Source organism: Atheta coriaria, unplaced genomic scaffold (genome assembly GCF_025399875.1).
Source record: "Atheta coriaria isolate IRGN ID8LTWV9N9 unplaced genomic scaffold, Caltech_Dcor_3.1 hic_scaffold_6_pilon, whole genome shotgun sequence".
In the NCBI taxonomy this organism is placed as follows: domain Eukaryota; kingdom Metazoa; phylum Arthropoda; class Insecta; order Coleoptera; family Staphylinidae; genus Dalotia; species Dalotia coriaria.
In genome coordinates, this window is record NW_027045448.1 from 597,893 (window position 1) to 616,167 (window position 18,275).

An 18,275-nucleotide genomic window follows, 5' to 3' on the forward strand; every position below is an offset into this window, starting at 1 on the left:
CTAATTGCGTATTCGGCTTGCGCGTTGATAAAATTCATCAAATACATCAAATTGCGCATCTAAAGCATTATTTCCACACAGGCATTCATTGTGTTCCCATCCAACAGCGAAACGCACCCGAGCTGAAGGCCTTCAGGTCGAGTGGATGATTCTCATTCCACGAACCCATGATCTCTGCTCTCTTCCACCAGCGAAGCGTTGTCGTAGTGTCGTCTCCTTCGCTGCTTCGCTCGGTCCATTCAACGCAATGCACACAGCTGCTATATGAACCATTAAAATAGCTTTCGAATAAACAATGGACTTTGAAGTTCACCCTCGTGTTCGGCTGTCCTCTGGTCTCTTTTATTTTTCACTCGCCATCGCTTTGTTTTTGTTTTTTCATTTCGTTCTCTTTTTTTATTCCATCTTCGCGTTGATGTGTAGCGTGGGCACATTGCGCTCGAGGCGTTTTTTGTTTCAACGAATTTTCTCTCCAAACGAAAAGAATTCGCCCCAAAGCAATGTCGCTTCGCGCAATTGAACAAACAACTAAATAAAAAAGCGCTACAACACAAATACTCGAAATATTACTGTTCCCTGTGCGATAATTGATTAATTTGTCAAATTATAAAAAGCACATTTATTTATATATAATAAGACTTTAATTAAACAAGACCTAAATGCGTTAATTATAACGTGTGCCTTGATGTAATCGAATTAAATTGTTAATTTTAATTGGGATTTTTGCTTCGTCTGTGTGGTGGGAAGTCGATGTTGAAGCGAAATCAAAATTCAAAAGCCGCAAATAATGTAATTGGCAAGCAAAGTAAACTCAAAAGGTAAGCGGAAAACTCAACGACGTGACTTTTATTATGTAACCAGGACTGGACTTACATTATTTTAACTTTAAATTTGGTCTTTTTGTGCGAAGGAAGTCATAATTGGTATGAGATTTTATTCAGGATAAAATTGTCATTTTTGTGTAAAATTATCTTTGTAATGTTGGATTATGTAATTTAATATTAATCTTATAAGATTATTAAAATATATATTTTTGCCAGACAGCACAAATTTTGCAAAATAATTTTTAATATATTTAATAATTAAATAATACGGAGCGTAATTTATTATTCCGTTGGGCGGAAGTGGCGGAGCCGGGAGTTTTCCGTTATGCCGCACACATGGTCCTTTCATACCCACCAACCCCCTATTCTCCATCGTTACCGATATAAGCTCATATCCTAATGGTTTCCTATTCCTTTCGATTTTGGCGCCGGGAATCGTTCATTCGATAAATTCCCTAATTAATAATTTATGAATTCCCCAATTAAATTGACGATATTACCGCAGCCAAGCGGCTTTAATAATTTTCTCTTCACTTATTAATTCTATTTTTTCCGCAAAGCTTAATAAAGACGCAGGTATAATGCTGAAATAATTTATCAAAGCCTCGTGATTATGGTAGCATTTCTTAAATGAGTTTCCAAGGTGTTTTCCTTGTGTCGTGTATTATTGTGTTGGCCGGTGGGCGCAAAGTTATCTACCTTGGCCGGTCGTAGCTTTCCGCAGGATGCGAACACAAGACAGGAAGCGACGCGGACGACAGGAAAACAAGCAGGAAAGGTAAAGTCCTCCGCTCGCCGTTCGGATTAGAGCAACGCGCGCGGCGACCGGACATGGATTTAACCCTAAAACGCCGGAAAGCGATGGCGCGCCGCTCACCGCACACACAACCTGCGAGTGGCGAACTAACTGCATTTACCGGAGTCGTCACCGAACGAAAACGAAACAATCGTCTATATAACGATGCGCGTGCGAACCAAGCCGACTGGGATTCAGAGGAATTAGCGAATTAAAGTCGGCAAGTCAAGAATTAAATCCGCAAAGATGAGGACACGCTAAGCGCGTCGTTGAATAACGGCCTACGTGGTTGTGCGGTTGCATACGTACCAATTATATCGTCGTGCAACGACTACCGAAAGCCGCGAAACAAAGCAGTCAACGGTATTAAGATTTACGATGGTTTGGGGATGGAGGATGCGTTCCATTAGCCTACTAGATGAGATGGAGAACCAGGTGGCCAACAGGAATTTTAATTATGGATTAACATTTTATCCCTGACTTGTTGAGCTATTAATCCCCGGCATGACAATACATTACTTTACTATAAATAATATTACATTTTTAATTAATTAAATTACAATGTGAACGTGTGCTTTTAATTTAAATCAAGTTGTGAAATGGTCGATGTTCGCTTCGGTTCGAGATGCGTACTTGTTGATAAAGATGGATAATTACAGCTCCCGACGACTGGAAACTGACAAGTCCGTGGAGTCTCACCACTCGAAAACAACCAACACGCACAGGCATACAAAGCTGCCGTCGCTCTGAAGCGCTGTAGAACAAAGAAAGAGTGAGGCGAGATAGTTCTTGGTCGATAGATAAATAGGCAGGCAGAAACAACAACGTTTTGCGTTCGCTTTGAAATTCAATTATCTTTATTTGAATAGACGGACCGTTTAATTAAACCAAGTGCACAACCAGCCCTGCTGGAAACGTCAAACTTTACAATCATGATTGTTTAAAAAAAAGTAATTACAATCCGTTAATTGTGTGATTTATTTAGCCATGTTAATTCCTAACTTTACACTATGAATGTTTATAATTGTGATTATAATTAACATTCACGAAAACTAAAAAGACCACCGTCATTATTTTGATTAGAACTGAATTGTTTGTCGCCTCTCGGGGCGCGTGTTCTCGACAATAAGAGGAGAACGTAGCACAGAAGCGTGAAGTGAAGTCGCGCCGAGATTGCTGTGCAGAAGATGATGATGATGATGATGCAAAGAACTAACCAATTCAATTTTCTATTGTTGTGGTCTCGACGAGGGCGTGGGATTCATGGTGCTGCCGCGATTGGCGAAGAACTAAAACTATGAGTAAAGAAATTCGCCGCTCAGCGCGTAGTAGATGAGAAAGTTGTACACAACGTGTTGATGACTTGGGTAATTACAAGCAAACTTTTGTTTTCAATTAAAATGGCTGGCAAGCCGGTATAATTAATCGTCAGTGTTCATATTACACGGATTACGCCATAATGGGATGTTAATTAATAAATTTCCATGCGATACAAAAGGACTGTCTGGAGTCTATACTCAGTAGAATCAAATTTATGTTTGATAATATATGACAATATTGATCATTTTCACAGATCAAAGTATTCGACTCATAACAATATTATTTGTGAAAATTTTTTCTGAAGAATGCAAAAACACGAATTGTGCCATTGAAGTGATATGTCGATTACATTGGCTACAACGCATACAGCATGTAATGCAATTCGCTGCGACTCACACGGCGATTCCAATGCAATAAATAATTTTTATTGGCGATGAATCATGCGTTGCAAGTAATGAGTTTTATCGGGTGCATTTTTACGTTCGAACATTCGTATTTACGCCTTGACTATCAGTACAACACCAATATCGCCAACCACCAGCAGTAATATAAAAACGCGTATTTAATGACAAGATAACAAGTATCACAATTATAGTAGTGTAATGTAACACCCTGTATCTTACAGATGTTGTGTCAGATATTTAATATTTAACATTTTATACGACTTGCACAGTCACACCTTATTCATAGACTCGACACCGGCGCCTGTGACCTAGGCAAACTCATTCATTTTCATATTTTCACACCGTTCATATTTTATCTCAACGCGCCGAGCGGGTTTTTATTATCCTCTCACTTTTCGATTTTTCTCTCGAAATTTTATTTTGTGCTTTGGGGATTTTTTACATTCTATTCATTTTTTCCGTATACGATATTGACATCGCATTTTTTACATATTTTTTACGACCCGACAATCTTTCATCTCGCGCACGGCGCACTCCACCAGCATTCATGTAGGTGCGCGCACAAAGCTAGTATCATAGAACAGAATTCATGCCTAGAAGTCATTACCGCCGTTTTAGCGGTGGAGACGCTCAGGCGTGTGCTCATAAATCCCGCCCGAGGGTTTTCTTTAAGAAAAAACTGCATACCATCATATTTGCGCAACGTTCCCTAGGACGAAATAGCGTTGTAAAGCATGCACTATGCGACTAGTTGCAATATATTAATAGATTTTAACATTTAAGGTACTTTTAACAGCTAATTATAATTTTTTAAATTTTTTTTATTAATAATAGACTTTAAATTGCTAAATTAGATTTCTTAAATACTTACTACGTCATATTCTTTTATTTTTATAAAATCTACCTATTTTATATGATCTCTTTTAAATCATTTTATTTGTGTCTCATTTGATTACTAATATTTGGGAACATAAAATACTGATGGAAATATTTGAATTATTCATTTCTGTAAATTTCTTCCAAATAAAACAATTAATCTTGCCGGCTAATTGTTTGTTCTCAGAACTGTTTCCGTGGTGTAGTCGGTTATCACATCCGCCTAACACGCGGAAGGTCCCCGGTTCGAGCCCGGGCGGAAACATTGTTTTTCTATAGTTAATTTAGTTATTGACTTTTAAAATTAACTCATGATAATGTTGTAAATTGTAAAGTTTCTACTTATTTGCAAATTCCTCTAAAAGTTTCCACAACATATATTATTCAAGGTACATTAAACATTTTTTAAGAAACTGTTTATTTACTTTTGTAATCGATTAAATATTGTAATTTACACATTTTTTTCTTTAACTTTGTTCCAATATGTTTATATTGCCAGTGAAGTCAATTTTGTACATGCAAAAAGAGAAACTGGACGCTTTGTTGGATATAATCTGTAACAACAAAATCTGCTCGATATTCAATTCAGTTGTTCGAGGTTTATCTCTCCCTAATTGAGGAAGTGATGTCAGCATGGTGTTGTTTGGTCTGATTGGTGATTATGCAGGTATTTTTCATTAAATGAATCATCAATCTCGCATTTAATAAATAAATCAATACGTATTCATCATTCTATGATTGATGTTTTATTAAATAACTACATTATTTTTTGATTTTCAGTTATTCTCAACAAGCTCATTGTGTTATAATTGTTATTAACAATATGCAACTGTTTCCGTGGTGTAGTCGGTTATCACATCCGCCTAACACGCGGAAGGGCCCCGGTTCAAACCCGGGCGGAAACATTTTTTTGAGTTAATAAAATTAACTATTAACTGAAATTTTAATTATCTATTGATGTTATTATTTTTTATTCCACCTTTTATATTCTGCAAAAGACTGACATCAAAGATATCGAACAGTTTTAATCTCTCTATCTAAAAGTGATAGAATCCAATTGATTCTCGCGCAGACTTTATTGAATAAAAAGGCTTCTCTGAATAACTGCTTTGACAATATTGCCACTCGTTATATTGAGGCATTCGCCACCACATCGAAGTGAGTGCCGGCAAACGTCACAATCCTGCTGCAAATATTGGTAGCGAAGTTGAGTGTAGAGTTTTCAAGCGGGTAAACTTTAATTAACGATCAACTTGCGGCCCATCGCGGTGTGGACTACTGTGTCAAAACGCGCCACCAAACTGATGCGAGGACCGCCACCGCCGCCGCCTCTCTGTCCTACACAGGGCCTGCATAGCTGTGAACTCAGTACAGCACCGCCAACGCTACTTTGTCGCTTGTGTGCGTATAAAAAACGCAATTTAAGTACTCGACTTTCAATACTCCTCTCTTCAATAGCGTTTGAACTTTTTTCCCTCTTCTCTTTACTTTTTTTTTGTTTCTGGGTGCCATCAGATCCAATTAAACGACTCCACAAGTAAAGAACTAATTATTAAAAAGTGATATGGGGTCAAGCACTCTTTGTCAACGACAACAATCACGTAATAAAAGTTAAAAATACTGCGATACTGAAGTAAAAACATAATTAAAATGGTATAAATTACTTATGAAGGAGGTGCAATCCGATATATATCTACATAAACACAAAAATATACATTAATATTGAAAATGTTTCAAAAATAAACTTAATTATGAGAGTAACGGCCAGACTTTCGTCATTTTAGGCACGATGAAAATGATTCTATGTGTCTACTCAACATAGCAAAGAACGATCTCCAATTATGAAACCTGGATCGTGGTTCCTTTGGCAGTTAACAGCCAAAAAAAGATGTACCAATTATGATGTCAAATTCGTTATTTAAGCAAACTCCATTTTTGCATATTTTATTCATAACGTTATTATAACATGCGCTGCTCATTGCCAGACACTTGGTATGGTTTCCACCCCAGCCAGACACGCTTAAACTATAATATTTTTGAATTATACTTACGTCATATTAGAACGGCTGAATTTTATATCTATGTAAAAAATATTCAGAGAGCAATTAAACTGTGTTTTTTAGTCTCCAGACAGTTTGGTGGGTTCTATCATTCGGCCAGACGTGTGGACGTGTGTTGATAAAATCCGCTGCGATGGCCCATGTTTACATAACATTGCAACATCTCGGGCATTCTAGCGACATCTCGGAAAGATTTTAAGAGTTCGGTTTGAAATTGTCTGCTAGTGTTATTGAATCGGACATTTGATAAGTGATCGTGCATTGAATTGAATGGTGAAGTAACCGTGTACCTGTTATCGCTCGCAAGGACACGGATTTCAATCAACAGCATTATTAAATTAAACACCAGAAATTTATCATTCATACTATATAGCAATGGATTATATACCTATTACATAATATCTGTTGATAAATTGTAAAAAAATGAATTATTTAAATATGTTTCTCTTTTATGATTTAATTTCAAGCGTAAAATAGAATAAAGTCAATGTAAATTATTATTTTATTTATTTTATTAATAATTAAATAACTCTTTTAAATGTCAGGCGCCGCCGCCAATTTTTTCATAACTAATAACTTTTATTAAATTAGAAAATTACTGTTTCAGGAATTCAAAATTCCATCTTTTTATTTTAATGTTTCGTCGAGAAAATTTTAAGAAAAAAAAGTTTGACTCTGTTGTTCAAACCAAAAAAAATTAAGGAAAAAGTTCAACCTTGTTATTTACCAAAAAAAATTGACCTTGATTTTTAAGCAAAAAAAATTAAGAAAAAAATTCGACCCTGTTTTTCGACAAAAAAAATGAAATTTTTGGGACAAAAATGGCTATGTTTGAAGTGCCTTTCAGGGCACTTCTGCAAGGGATATCGGATTGGAAAAATATGGATCGCGTAAAGAGGCTCTCGAGCTTAAAGATGGCGGTAAGAAACTTCAAAAAAGTCAAAAAGTTCTCAAGATACATGGTGTTTTTCACACCATGTTTTTAATTTTTTTGAAAAATGCCAATTTTCAAAAGGCATTTTAGGGCACTTCCAGAAGGGCTCGAAGATTGAGAAGGTATGCATCGTGTAGAGAAACTCTTGAACTTTAATATGGGGTCGACAAATTCTAAAAAGTCGATTAGTTCACGAGATACAGAGTGTTTTGCACCCCATGTTTACAATTTTCATGAAAAATGCCAACTTTTGAAAGGCATTTTAGGGCACTTCCAGAAGGGCTCGAAGATCGAAAGAGAATGCATCGTGTAGGGAGACATTCGAACTTTAGAATAGCTATGACAAACTTTAAAAAAGATAATTAGTTCGCGAGACACATGGTGTTTTCCACACCATGTTTTTAATTTCTTTGAAAAATGTCAATATTCAAAAGGCATTTTAGGGCAGTTCCGGAAGAGTTAAAAGATTGAAAAAGCATGCATTGTTCGAACTTTAAAATTTCCGTGACAAACTTTAAAAAACTCAATTAGGTCGCGAGATACAGAGTTTTTGCGCGCCATGTTTATAATTTTTTTTCAAAATGTCAATATTTAATGAGAGTTTTTTGGCACTTCTAAAAGGGCTAGAAGATTGAAAATGTATGCATCGTGTAGAGAAAATCTAGGGCTATAATATGATGGTAACAAACTTTTAAAATATAAATTCGTTCACGAGATACAAGGTGTTTTTTTACATCATGTTTACATACTTTATGCTATAAAATGCTACTTTTAAAAAAACACCTTTGAGCATTTTTAGAAGCGCAAAGGGATTGCAAATGTAGGGGAAGTCTTTTCTCTAACATGGCGGTGAGAAACTATAAAAAAAAGTCATATAGTTTGGGGGATACTACCTGTTATTTTTCTGGCCACAATGAAAACAAAATTTTCCTGTATTACAATAAATCTCTGACGAAAGTAACGTGCCGAAATCAGGAATTAAACCAGGGGCCTACAGATCTTCAGTCTAACGCTTTCCCAACTGAGCTATTTTCGCTTATTGACAAAGTATTGTTGCAATTATACTACACAGATCATTGTTTTCATACAAATATGAAATTTCAATTTCCGAAATACATTTTAAATCAAAGACACTCGAATCATTTGGGTGTGATACAGGATGGCAAAATGGTACAGCATGCTTTTAATTTTTCTTGAAAAATACTAATTTTAGATAGTTATTTTAGGGCTCCTTCAAATGGTTTTGAAGATTTTATGAATACGCAACTTGGAGAGAGTGCTTGATGGCCAATTGGAGGCTGAGAAACTCCAGGAACGGTAATTTTTTGAATGTTAATCGTACATTTTAAGGCACTTTCTAAGGGTTTAGGACGATTGAAAAATAAGGATAGTGCAGAGAGTCCTTTAAACTATAATATGGCAATAAAAAAACTAAAATTAAGTAAATTAGTTCATTGATATATACTTCTGTTAGGTAACAGCATTTTTGTAGTGTGTCATTCAGTACATTCACTCACACATTACTACCATGAACGATTCAATAAACAAAGAGTCGAATTCAAATTATACTGTTAAGGTCATTCCGAGATGTCGCTAAGATGTGCTTTTCGACTAAAAATCTTCTCGGGTTTTTATCATATCGCAGTTGCAAAGAATTGTAAACATACACATTGGTTATCGCAGCTGCGAATTTTATCAATTTTCATTGGCTTTATCTTATTTTACGCTTGAAATTAAATCATTAAAGTAAAACATATTTAAATAATTAATTTTTTTTTATAATTTATCAACAGATATCATGTAATATATAGTAGGTATGTTTAATTTCTGGTGTTTGATTTAATATTGCTGCTGATTGAAATCCGTGTCCTTGTGAGTGATTACAGGCACACGGTTACTTCGCCATACATTCAATGCACGATCACTTATTAAATGCCCGATTCAATAACACTAGCAGACGATTTCAAACTGAACTCTTAAAATCTTTCCGAGATGTCGCTAGCATGTCCGTTATAACTAAAAATATTCCCGCGATCATATCGTTGTTGCAATGTTTTGTATACATTGGCCAACGCAGCGGATTTTATCAACACACGTCCACTTTACCTTATTTCGCACTTGAAATGTTAGGCAAAATTTATTTTAAATAATAAATGTAAAGAATATGTGAATGAATCTACTACTGTATCATAAACTACCTCATCTTAGGTGATTTGCATTCTGTCACTACCCCAATAGTAGTTTTTATCAAATCACTTTTAGTTTTATCTTATTCTACGCTTGAAATAAATTCATAAAGGTAATGAATATTTAAATAAATCATCTAGTTTTATGATTAATTAACAGATATTATGTAGTGTACGTTGCGATTTAAATGCTATATTCTATAATTATGTATAAGTCTATATTAGATTGCAGAAAATAATATCTAATGTTTTATGATAATAATTTTGGTTATGATATCCTTGTTTGCGTTGCACTAGCAGCTATCAGATGAATCGTAAGGACTAACCATTATCTTCAGTTAGACCTTATGCCAGTAAAATTTAACAAGGAACGTTAATGAGTCGAGGCCCAGCACGAACCACTGCAACCGTGAACCCGCAAACGAGCCAACGACAATGGACGGGAAGCAATCTAAGAATCCCTGTTGTGGGATCAATAAAAGACGTGCCTCATTTGGTGGCGCTTTACAAAAAATGTGTTATATTCGACATATTATCTTCCCAATTTAATAGAGACATTATTTATGATAAATCAAATACTTTTTTAAAGGAATACAGCAAAAGATTTTTATCGAAAATTATTTTTTGAAACACATAGTCGAAAAGTCGAATTGAAAAAATAAATGAAGTAACTTGGGCACTGAAGGCACTGAAGAGCGATTTCAGTAAATGGAACTATTATAGGTAAAATGAAGCGGTTTCGAATAGACCTCCGGAATTGCCTGCACGTAACGATGGCGATTCCTCTGGGGTTCTTAACTGCATATGTCGTCGGGTCATTCTAGCAGATTGTTTTCTTACCATTGTACGTTTGACGGAAAATTCACTTTTGCACATTCAAGTGTAATAGAAGCCAACGAACGGTTGCGATTAGTTGAGGTTTTATAACATTAGCATTACGATGATATAGAGGTGAAAGTCTAATGTTGATATTATGCTTTACTTGACCTACAAAACTAGATATTTGTCTAGTAGATTATATTTATTCATACTTATTACTGACAACCGAACATTGCAATCAAGTTAAACAGCTGTTTCCGTGGTGTAGTTGGTTATCACATCCGCCTAACACGCGGAAGGTCCCCGGTTCGAACCCGGGCGGAAACACACCTTTTTATCGTTGGAAAAAAAAATAAATTTTAGAATATTATTATTTGCATATAAACAATCAAAACGATTATTTCCGCCCGGTTTTGAACCGGGGACCTTCCGCGTGTTAGGCGGATGTGATAACCGACTACACCACGGAAACAGCTAATAATTGCTTAACACATATTGGACACTACAAATTTATAAATGTGGTAATTGGTAAGAAAGCAATAATATATGATTGTTCATAAAATGATAGAAATCACTATCCAATGACGAATTACATGTAACATTACTTAAATAACTAAATACTTCAATAGAAGACGACAAGTAAAATTCAAGACTTGAGATCAAGATTAAGGATAATTTAATATTTTTACTTAAAAACAAAAAGATGTGTTTCCGCCCGGGTTTGAACCGGGGACCTTCCGCGTGTTAGGCGGATGTGATAACCGACTACACCACGGAAACAGTTGCATATTGCCAATAACAATTTTAACACATTAATTGCAAATATTAATGCAAAAATACTTCTTTAAGAAGTATAAAATATTGGATATAAAATTGTAGTCGTAAAAATAAACTCAAATGACCGCAAATCCATGCCATTGCATTTAATTGCTATAAGTTTGGAAAGCTTTGAGAAGTTGATAAATTCTTGATTAGCAAGTTAATTCTTTTCGCTTTAGTTTGCAACAGCGAAATAAACTTAGGAAAACTTGTCATTTGCATAATAACTTTTCCTCTTGCCCGCAACCACTCATCCTACTTGTACTCCTCGAGATAACTTCTTCACCAGCCGTGTTTCGCTTATTATGAAAGTCACGTACGGTCAAATATCAAATTCTCTTATTTCGTTTATATTCCATTTTCTCGTTGCGTTTTTTATTTTGCCGCTAGCTTTTTCTCCTCGAGCACAGCTCGCGCACGCTTGTCTCGTCTCATCCTCGCGGCGGTGCGATGAACGTTGGCGACCACGAATTGGTGAACACTGCCGGGACTTCGCACCGTTCGAGAATAGTAATAACACGCGGAAGTTCTCAACCATCGTGGGTGACGGACGTGTTAAGCTTCGCTCGCTTCGCTAGCCACGCGTTCAAGGTCGTGCTCAGGCCACCCCTCGCTGTGGACAGTGTTTGAGTGAATATCTAAAAGTGAACATTAAAACTAAAAACAAGTACGAACGTTACAATGCGCCACGGAGACTCGTGTCCCAATTACGAAAGAAACGAAAACATAGTGAGTAAAAGTATAGTGACAATGGTTAATCAAAATTTAGTGAAAATTGCCAAGATGGCCATCGACGAACCGGATCCAGAAGAAGGATCTAGCCGAGCTCAAAAGCGAAAACTTTCGCCTGTCGAAACGGCAACATGTGACCCAGCTACTATTCTGCGACTTCAAGAGCAGTTAAAATATAACGTCAGTACGAAGAACAAATTTAGCGTCCTCGAGGATACACCGGAAAATGTGGATCCAGCTCCAAAAGTTCGAAACCAACACCGATAGTGATTCGGATGAGCCCTCAGTCGCCATCTGAATTTATAAAACCATCCAGAGCACAATTGGTAAAGACAAGTTTTGGGTCAGGTTCTCAACGACAAGAACCACCCTTTATTGCAAAGAACACGTCGATCGCGCAAAAGTGATCGAACACCTAAAACAAGCACAAAGTGATTTCTTCTCTTTCACGCCCAAAGAAGATAGAAAATCCGCTAAAGTGATCTACGGTCTACACACAGATCTAGATGAAGAAGAAATTCTTGAAGAAATTAAACATTTTGCTGACGCAGATAGGATCAGCAAACTTAAAGGAACCAGATCACCAATCTATTTGGTCATCCTAAACAAAACCAAGATATCAAATTTCTCAACAAAGCAGCATGCTTTATTGGGCACACCAAAGTAAGGTGGGCTAACTACAAAAGCAAAAAGAAATTACCCAATGCAAGCGCTGCCAAGAATGGGGCCATGCCACTAGCAATTGCAACGGGAAATACGCATGTTTAAAATGTGGTCAAAACCACGAATCATGGAGGTGCGAGCACCCCAGGAAATGCCAGCGAGATGTGCAAACTGCCAGGAAGCGCATCCAGCAAATTCCAAAGACTGCGAAGCGTATAAAACGGCTTTGAAAGTTAAGAATGAAAGGCGGCCTCATACTTCTAGAAGCCAACCTCCAAGAATAACAAATCCCAGGGAAGGACCAACATCGCAACAAAACACTAATAGCGCAGTAAGTTACCCGAAATTACCAGCTGTCAATATGGCAGCTTCCCATATTCCACTCCCCAAAACTAACACAAATGGCAAAAATGACAATATTAATGAGTTTCAAGAACTCATGAACGAATTTAAAACGATGAATGAAAAGATCAACATAAATGAAATGCTACAAATGGTGAGAACTCTAAATAGTAGATTATCAGGAGTAACGAGTAAAAGCGAAAAATTCCAAATTTTTGCCAACTTCACCGCAGAAATTAATGGCTGAACTTGAAATTTTTCTCTGGAATGCCAACGGAATATCCAATAAAATAGAAGAATTGCAGGTATTTTTAGTTCAAAATAACGTGGAAATAATGGCAATAAATGAAACCAAACTCTCGCCCAAAGATGTTACAAAATTTAGAAATTATAATATGATAAGAAAAGACCGCGACAATAACGGAGGAGGAGTCGCATTTTTAATAAAACGGGATATTAATTTTAGGCAAATAACAAATAATAAATTTAATCACTTAGAAATATTACAAATTAACGTAGGTAACGACATAACCATTACTACCTGGTACAACCCGCCAAATACCAAAATTTGCGAGGTAAATATGAGGGATGTATTAAATTCTCCGGGTAAACATTTGTTAGTAGGCGATCTAAATGCAAAACATATGCTTTGGAATTGTACTTCCAATAATTTAAATGGAAAAACAGTTTATTCATATCTTAACAAAAACGACACAAATGTAATATTTCCAAACGAACCAACACATTTTCCTACAAATGGAAATAACCCATCGGTTTTGGACATAGGGATTAGCAAAAACATCGTTGGCAAAGCCGCCGCAATAAATGACCTAAACTCCGATCATTTGCCGGTGGTGTTCAAAATAAGCCATAAAATAGAGCAAAATACTCAAATCCATTATAAATGGAATTACCCAGACGCAGACTGGAATTCCTTCAGAAATAAACTTATTCAGGTATCTGAAATACCAAGAAACATAAATTCAACAGCATTCCTAGACAATGAAGTTAAAAAAATTACGGAAAGTATTGCAGCGGCAATGAATCAAACAATTAAAAAAACTAAAATAGTAACACGTGGACACCTTGAAATAACTACACAAATATTAAATAAAATTAAACGAAGAAACGCATTTCGTCGAAAATTCCAACGAACAAGAAATGCAAGTTACCTAAAAACTTGCAACGACCTAACTAACGAAGTTAGGTATGAAATTAAGGAACACATTAATAATACATGGAACAATAGGCTACAAAAATTATCTCCGCAAAATAATTCGCTTTTGAAATTAGTAAAATCACTGAAACGCACAAATAACAACATAGGTCCTCTCCAAAACACAAATGGAGAATATGTATTCGAAAATAAATCCAAGGCAAATGTACTTGCTCTTAGATTTGCAGAAACTTGTACCTCAAATAACCAACTTACGGAGGAACAACAAAACATAAAAGAGGTAGTAGATGAATTTTTAAATCGTGATTTTTCTAAATCAAAGGTTAACTTCATCTCGCCTAAGAAATTAAAACGATTAATTAAGAATCTACCGTCGACTAAAGCTCCTGGACCAGATGGTATTCAAAACATAATATTAAAGAACTTGCCAAGAAAAACTATTGTCTGGTTAACAACTATTTTTAATTCAATTTTAAAACTAGGATATTTCCCAGAAAATGGAAAATTGCTGAAGTTATACCTCTACTAAAACCGAAAAAACCACAACATGCTCCGAGTAGTTACCGACCAATCAGCCTGCTAAATACACTGGCAAAACTTTGTGAACGGGCAATACTAACAATTTTAGAACGTGAACTGGATCCCAAAACGATCATGCCAGAACAATTCGGTTTTAGGAAAGGTCATTCTACCACTCACCAGATAGCAAGAGTGCTAACAGATGTCAAAAGAGCATGGAACAATAATAAAATTGTGCACATGGCTCTTCTTGATATAGAAAAAGCTTTCGATACAGTGTGGATTACAGGACTTCTATACAAATTAATTAAACTAAATTTACCAGATAAACTAATACTTTTAATAAATAACTATCTCACTAATAGGTCGCTAATTGTCAAAATTAAAAACGAAAAATCAGCAAACATATCATTTAACGCAGGGGTACCACAAGGGTCAATCCTTGGTCCTAAGTTATTTAGTTTATTCATAAACGATCTTCCAAAATTAAACAATACAAACATTGCACTCTTTGCTGATGACACTATCGTATATAGTGCTTCAGACAACGAAATTATAGGCCGTAAAAAATTGCAAATCCACCTTTCATTCATCGAAAAGTACTTCAACAAATGGAAAATCAAGGTAAATGCCAGCAAATCAGAACTCATTTCAGTTACTCCCAGAAGGAAACTAAGAACTTCCAACGACGCTATTGTTTTAAATAAACAAGAGATACCTGAAAAGACTGATATCAAATATTTAGGACTAAATATAGACAAAAAATTAACATTTAGAAAACACGTAGACAATATCTTAATCAAGGCTAACGTAGGCTTAAGTCAATTATATCCATTATTAAATAGAAATAGCGCACTTAGCAAAAAGAACAAATTGCTATTATATAAGACCACGATCAGACCAATTCTGGCTTATGCAGCCCCAGCATGGGCAAACACAATAGCCAAATCGCATTCCAAACGAATACAGCAATTTGAAAATAAGTGCTTAAGACTATGTGTAAACGCTAATAGATACACGCGAAACACAGAAATTCAAAGTCAATGCAAAATAAGAACATTAACTGAATTTATTCACGAAAATAGTGCCAAGTTCTACAACTCAACTAAACAGCACCCTAACAAATTGATTGAAACCATTACCAAACAGTCCGATACTAATAAGTACAAACTACCCTATCATGATATTCCCCTCATCTAATTGATGAGACACCACCCCACACAACTGGAAACAAATAGGTTTTTTGCCAACTCATTTTTCCTATACAAAATGTGCAATTTCTGAATACCTGATTAGAATATATTAAACAATGTTTTATATATGGAACTAGATATAAAATGTATATAAATTTAAACGACCACTTGCTGATGTAAATATTTTAATATATAGGTAATGAGCAAATAACTAGACATAAAAATTTATAGACTATTCTACAATATGTATATATAATTTGTAACTGTATTTTGTAAATAAAGAGTTTTTAAATGTCAAAAAATGCCTAACACGCGGAAGGTCCCCGGTTCGAACCCGGGCGGAAACACACCTTTTTATCGTTGGAAAAAAAAATAAATTTTAGAATATTATTATTTGCATATAAACAATCAAAACGATTATTTCCGCCCGGTTTTGAACCGGGGACCTTCCGCGTGTTAGGCGGATGTGATAACCGACTACACCACGGAAACAGCTAATAATTGCTTAACACATATTGGACACTACAAATTTATAAATGTGGTAATTGGTAAGAAAGCAATAATATATGATTGTTCATAAAATGATAGAAATCACTATCCAATGACGAATTACATGTAACATTACTTAAATAACTAAATACTTCAATAGAAGACGACAAGTAAAATTCAAGACTTGAGATCAAGATTAAGGATAATTTAATATTTTTACTTAAAAACAAAAAGATGTGTTTCCGCCCGGGTTTGAACCGGGGACCTTCCGCGTGTTAGGCGGATGTGATAACCGACTACACCACGGAAACAGTTGCATATTGCCAATAACAATTTTAACACATTAATTGCAAATATTAATGCAAAAATACTTCACTTTAAGAAGTATAAAATATTGGATATAAAATTGTAGTCGTAAAAATAAACTCAAATGACCGCAAATCCATGCCATTGCATTTAATTGCTATAAGTTTGGAAAGCTTTGAGAAGTTGATAAATTCTTGATTAGCAAGTTAATTCTTTTCGCTTTAGTTTGCAACAGCGAAATAAACTTAGGAAAACTTGTCATTTGCATAATAACTTTTCCTCTTGCCCGCAACCACTCATCCTACTTGTACTCCTCGAGATAACTTCTTCACCAGCCGTGTTTCGCTTAATATGAAAGTCACGTACGGTCAAATATCAAATTCTCTTATTTCGTTTATATTCCATTTTCTCGTTGCGTTTTTTTTTTATTTTGCCGCTAGCTTTTTCTCCTCGGGCACAGCTCGCGCACGCTTGTCTCGTCTCATCCTCGCGGCGGTGCGATGAACGTTGGCGACCACGAATTGGTGAACACTGCCGGGACTTCGCACCGTTCGAGAATAGTAATAACAGAATAAAAAAAAAACTCGCGATGCCATCCAGCGCGCTTGTAGTAAATTTTCGTGTTACCTTTGTCGGTCGGTAGTATTCGTTGCCATAAAAAAATATCACTTTACACCAGAATTGAAACAGACATAAATCTAACTGATTTATACGACGTGATAAAGGTCGCGCAGAAGGGGGCCACCTTCACGTGTGTGAAGCTATTGTTTTATGTAATAGGTAAAGTGTATTTTATAGAATTTTATCATGTCCTCGGCAGGACTACACACGATGATGTGCAAACATTTGTGGTGTACTTAAAATTTAAAATATACTTGAATATTCAGGTCAGGAAAGCAGTAAAATCTCACTTTTTTAAGTATCTCGAGGGAAATAATTTTAATGGACGAAGCAATCACTAATTGTACAAGCTCCGTTTTTTAAGTTGTGGAAACAGCCAGTCGTATAAAGTTGTGGACGTAAATATACTGTATTCAATGGAACTATGTGAACGTCCGAGTAAAACTGCCCTCTTGCATTCTCCCGGAATAGATGAATGCCACCAGTGTTCGTGGGTTCCTGCTAGGGCAGCCCTTTAATTTAAGGATCGCTGAATGTGCGCAAAGTTAGTTGTTGCTGTAGTATAAGCAGTTTTCGTCAAAAACTCAACTCGGATAAATTTCTATTTCGATTAATCTATCAACATAATTTATAAAATTTATTTGTTAGAACGCGTATGCAAATAAATTACCATACTCTCAGATTTAGAAAGTTCTCTATTGTGGGCCTGGACATTCATTAACCTAGTTGGAAAATCCGACGGGCAAAGAATCGATTTCTTTATTTCAATTTTTTACTCTCCGGGATTCACTTAGGATTGTTGGTTTTGTCTCATTTCTTTAACTGGACCCTTTTTGACTTTAGCTCACGTGGAACGTTTTGCCTTTCGATTTACACACCCGCCGTCCTTTTTTTTCGTTACCCTTTAATTCATTATTAGACTACATTTATTTTTTCTCATTTTGGGCCACACAATGGCGCTGGCTTTAGCGTTTGAATGTAGGTTAACGATTTGAATGAAAAAGCACACGAATTTGGATTGGAACAGTTCCGTGCCATAGAGTGTGACGTATCATTAATTATATTGGTTTAATAAATAATTAAACGCACGCCGTTCGTTTTCTTTAAATAAATAATAAATATTAATAATGAAATTTTTAAATAATGATGAAAAAGTAATTGAAAAGCGATAAATTCAAAAAGACTGTTTGAGTAT

The 18,275-nt window shown here is 35.6% G+C and overlaps 1 protein-coding gene and 7 non-coding genes across 9 annotated transcripts in view; 4 read left to right on the forward strand and 4 right to left on the reverse strand.

Moving 5' to 3' along the window:
* Ddr (discoidin domain-containing receptor 2) overlaps positions 1-18,275 on the forward strand; it is a 68,549-nt gene that overhangs the window by 13,515 nt on the left and 36,759 nt on the right. The window lies entirely within an intron of this gene.
* Positions 4,412-4,485, forward strand: TRNAV-AAC (transfer RNA valine (anticodon AAC)). The gene has a single exon. It is a non-coding gene; the product is annotated as a tRNA-Val (tRNA).
* TRNAV-AAC (transfer RNA valine (anticodon AAC)) lies at positions 5,052-5,125 on the forward strand. Its single transcript has one exon. It is a non-coding gene; the product is annotated as a tRNA-Val (tRNA).
* Positions 10,473-10,546, forward strand: TRNAV-AAC (transfer RNA valine (anticodon AAC)). Its single transcript has one exon. It is a non-coding gene; the product is annotated as a tRNA-Val (tRNA).
* TRNAV-AAC (transfer RNA valine (anticodon AAC)) lies at positions 10,618-10,691 on the reverse strand. Its single transcript has one exon. It is a non-coding gene; the product is annotated as a tRNA-Val (tRNA).
* On the reverse strand, positions 10,926-10,999 carry TRNAV-AAC (transfer RNA valine (anticodon AAC)). Its single transcript has one exon. It is a non-coding gene; the product is annotated as a tRNA-Val (tRNA).
* On the reverse strand, positions 16,083-16,156 carry TRNAV-AAC (transfer RNA valine (anticodon AAC)). Its single transcript has one exon. It is a non-coding gene; the product is annotated as a tRNA-Val (tRNA).
* On the reverse strand, positions 16,391-16,464 carry TRNAV-AAC (transfer RNA valine (anticodon AAC)). The gene has a single exon. It is a non-coding gene; the product is annotated as a tRNA-Val (tRNA).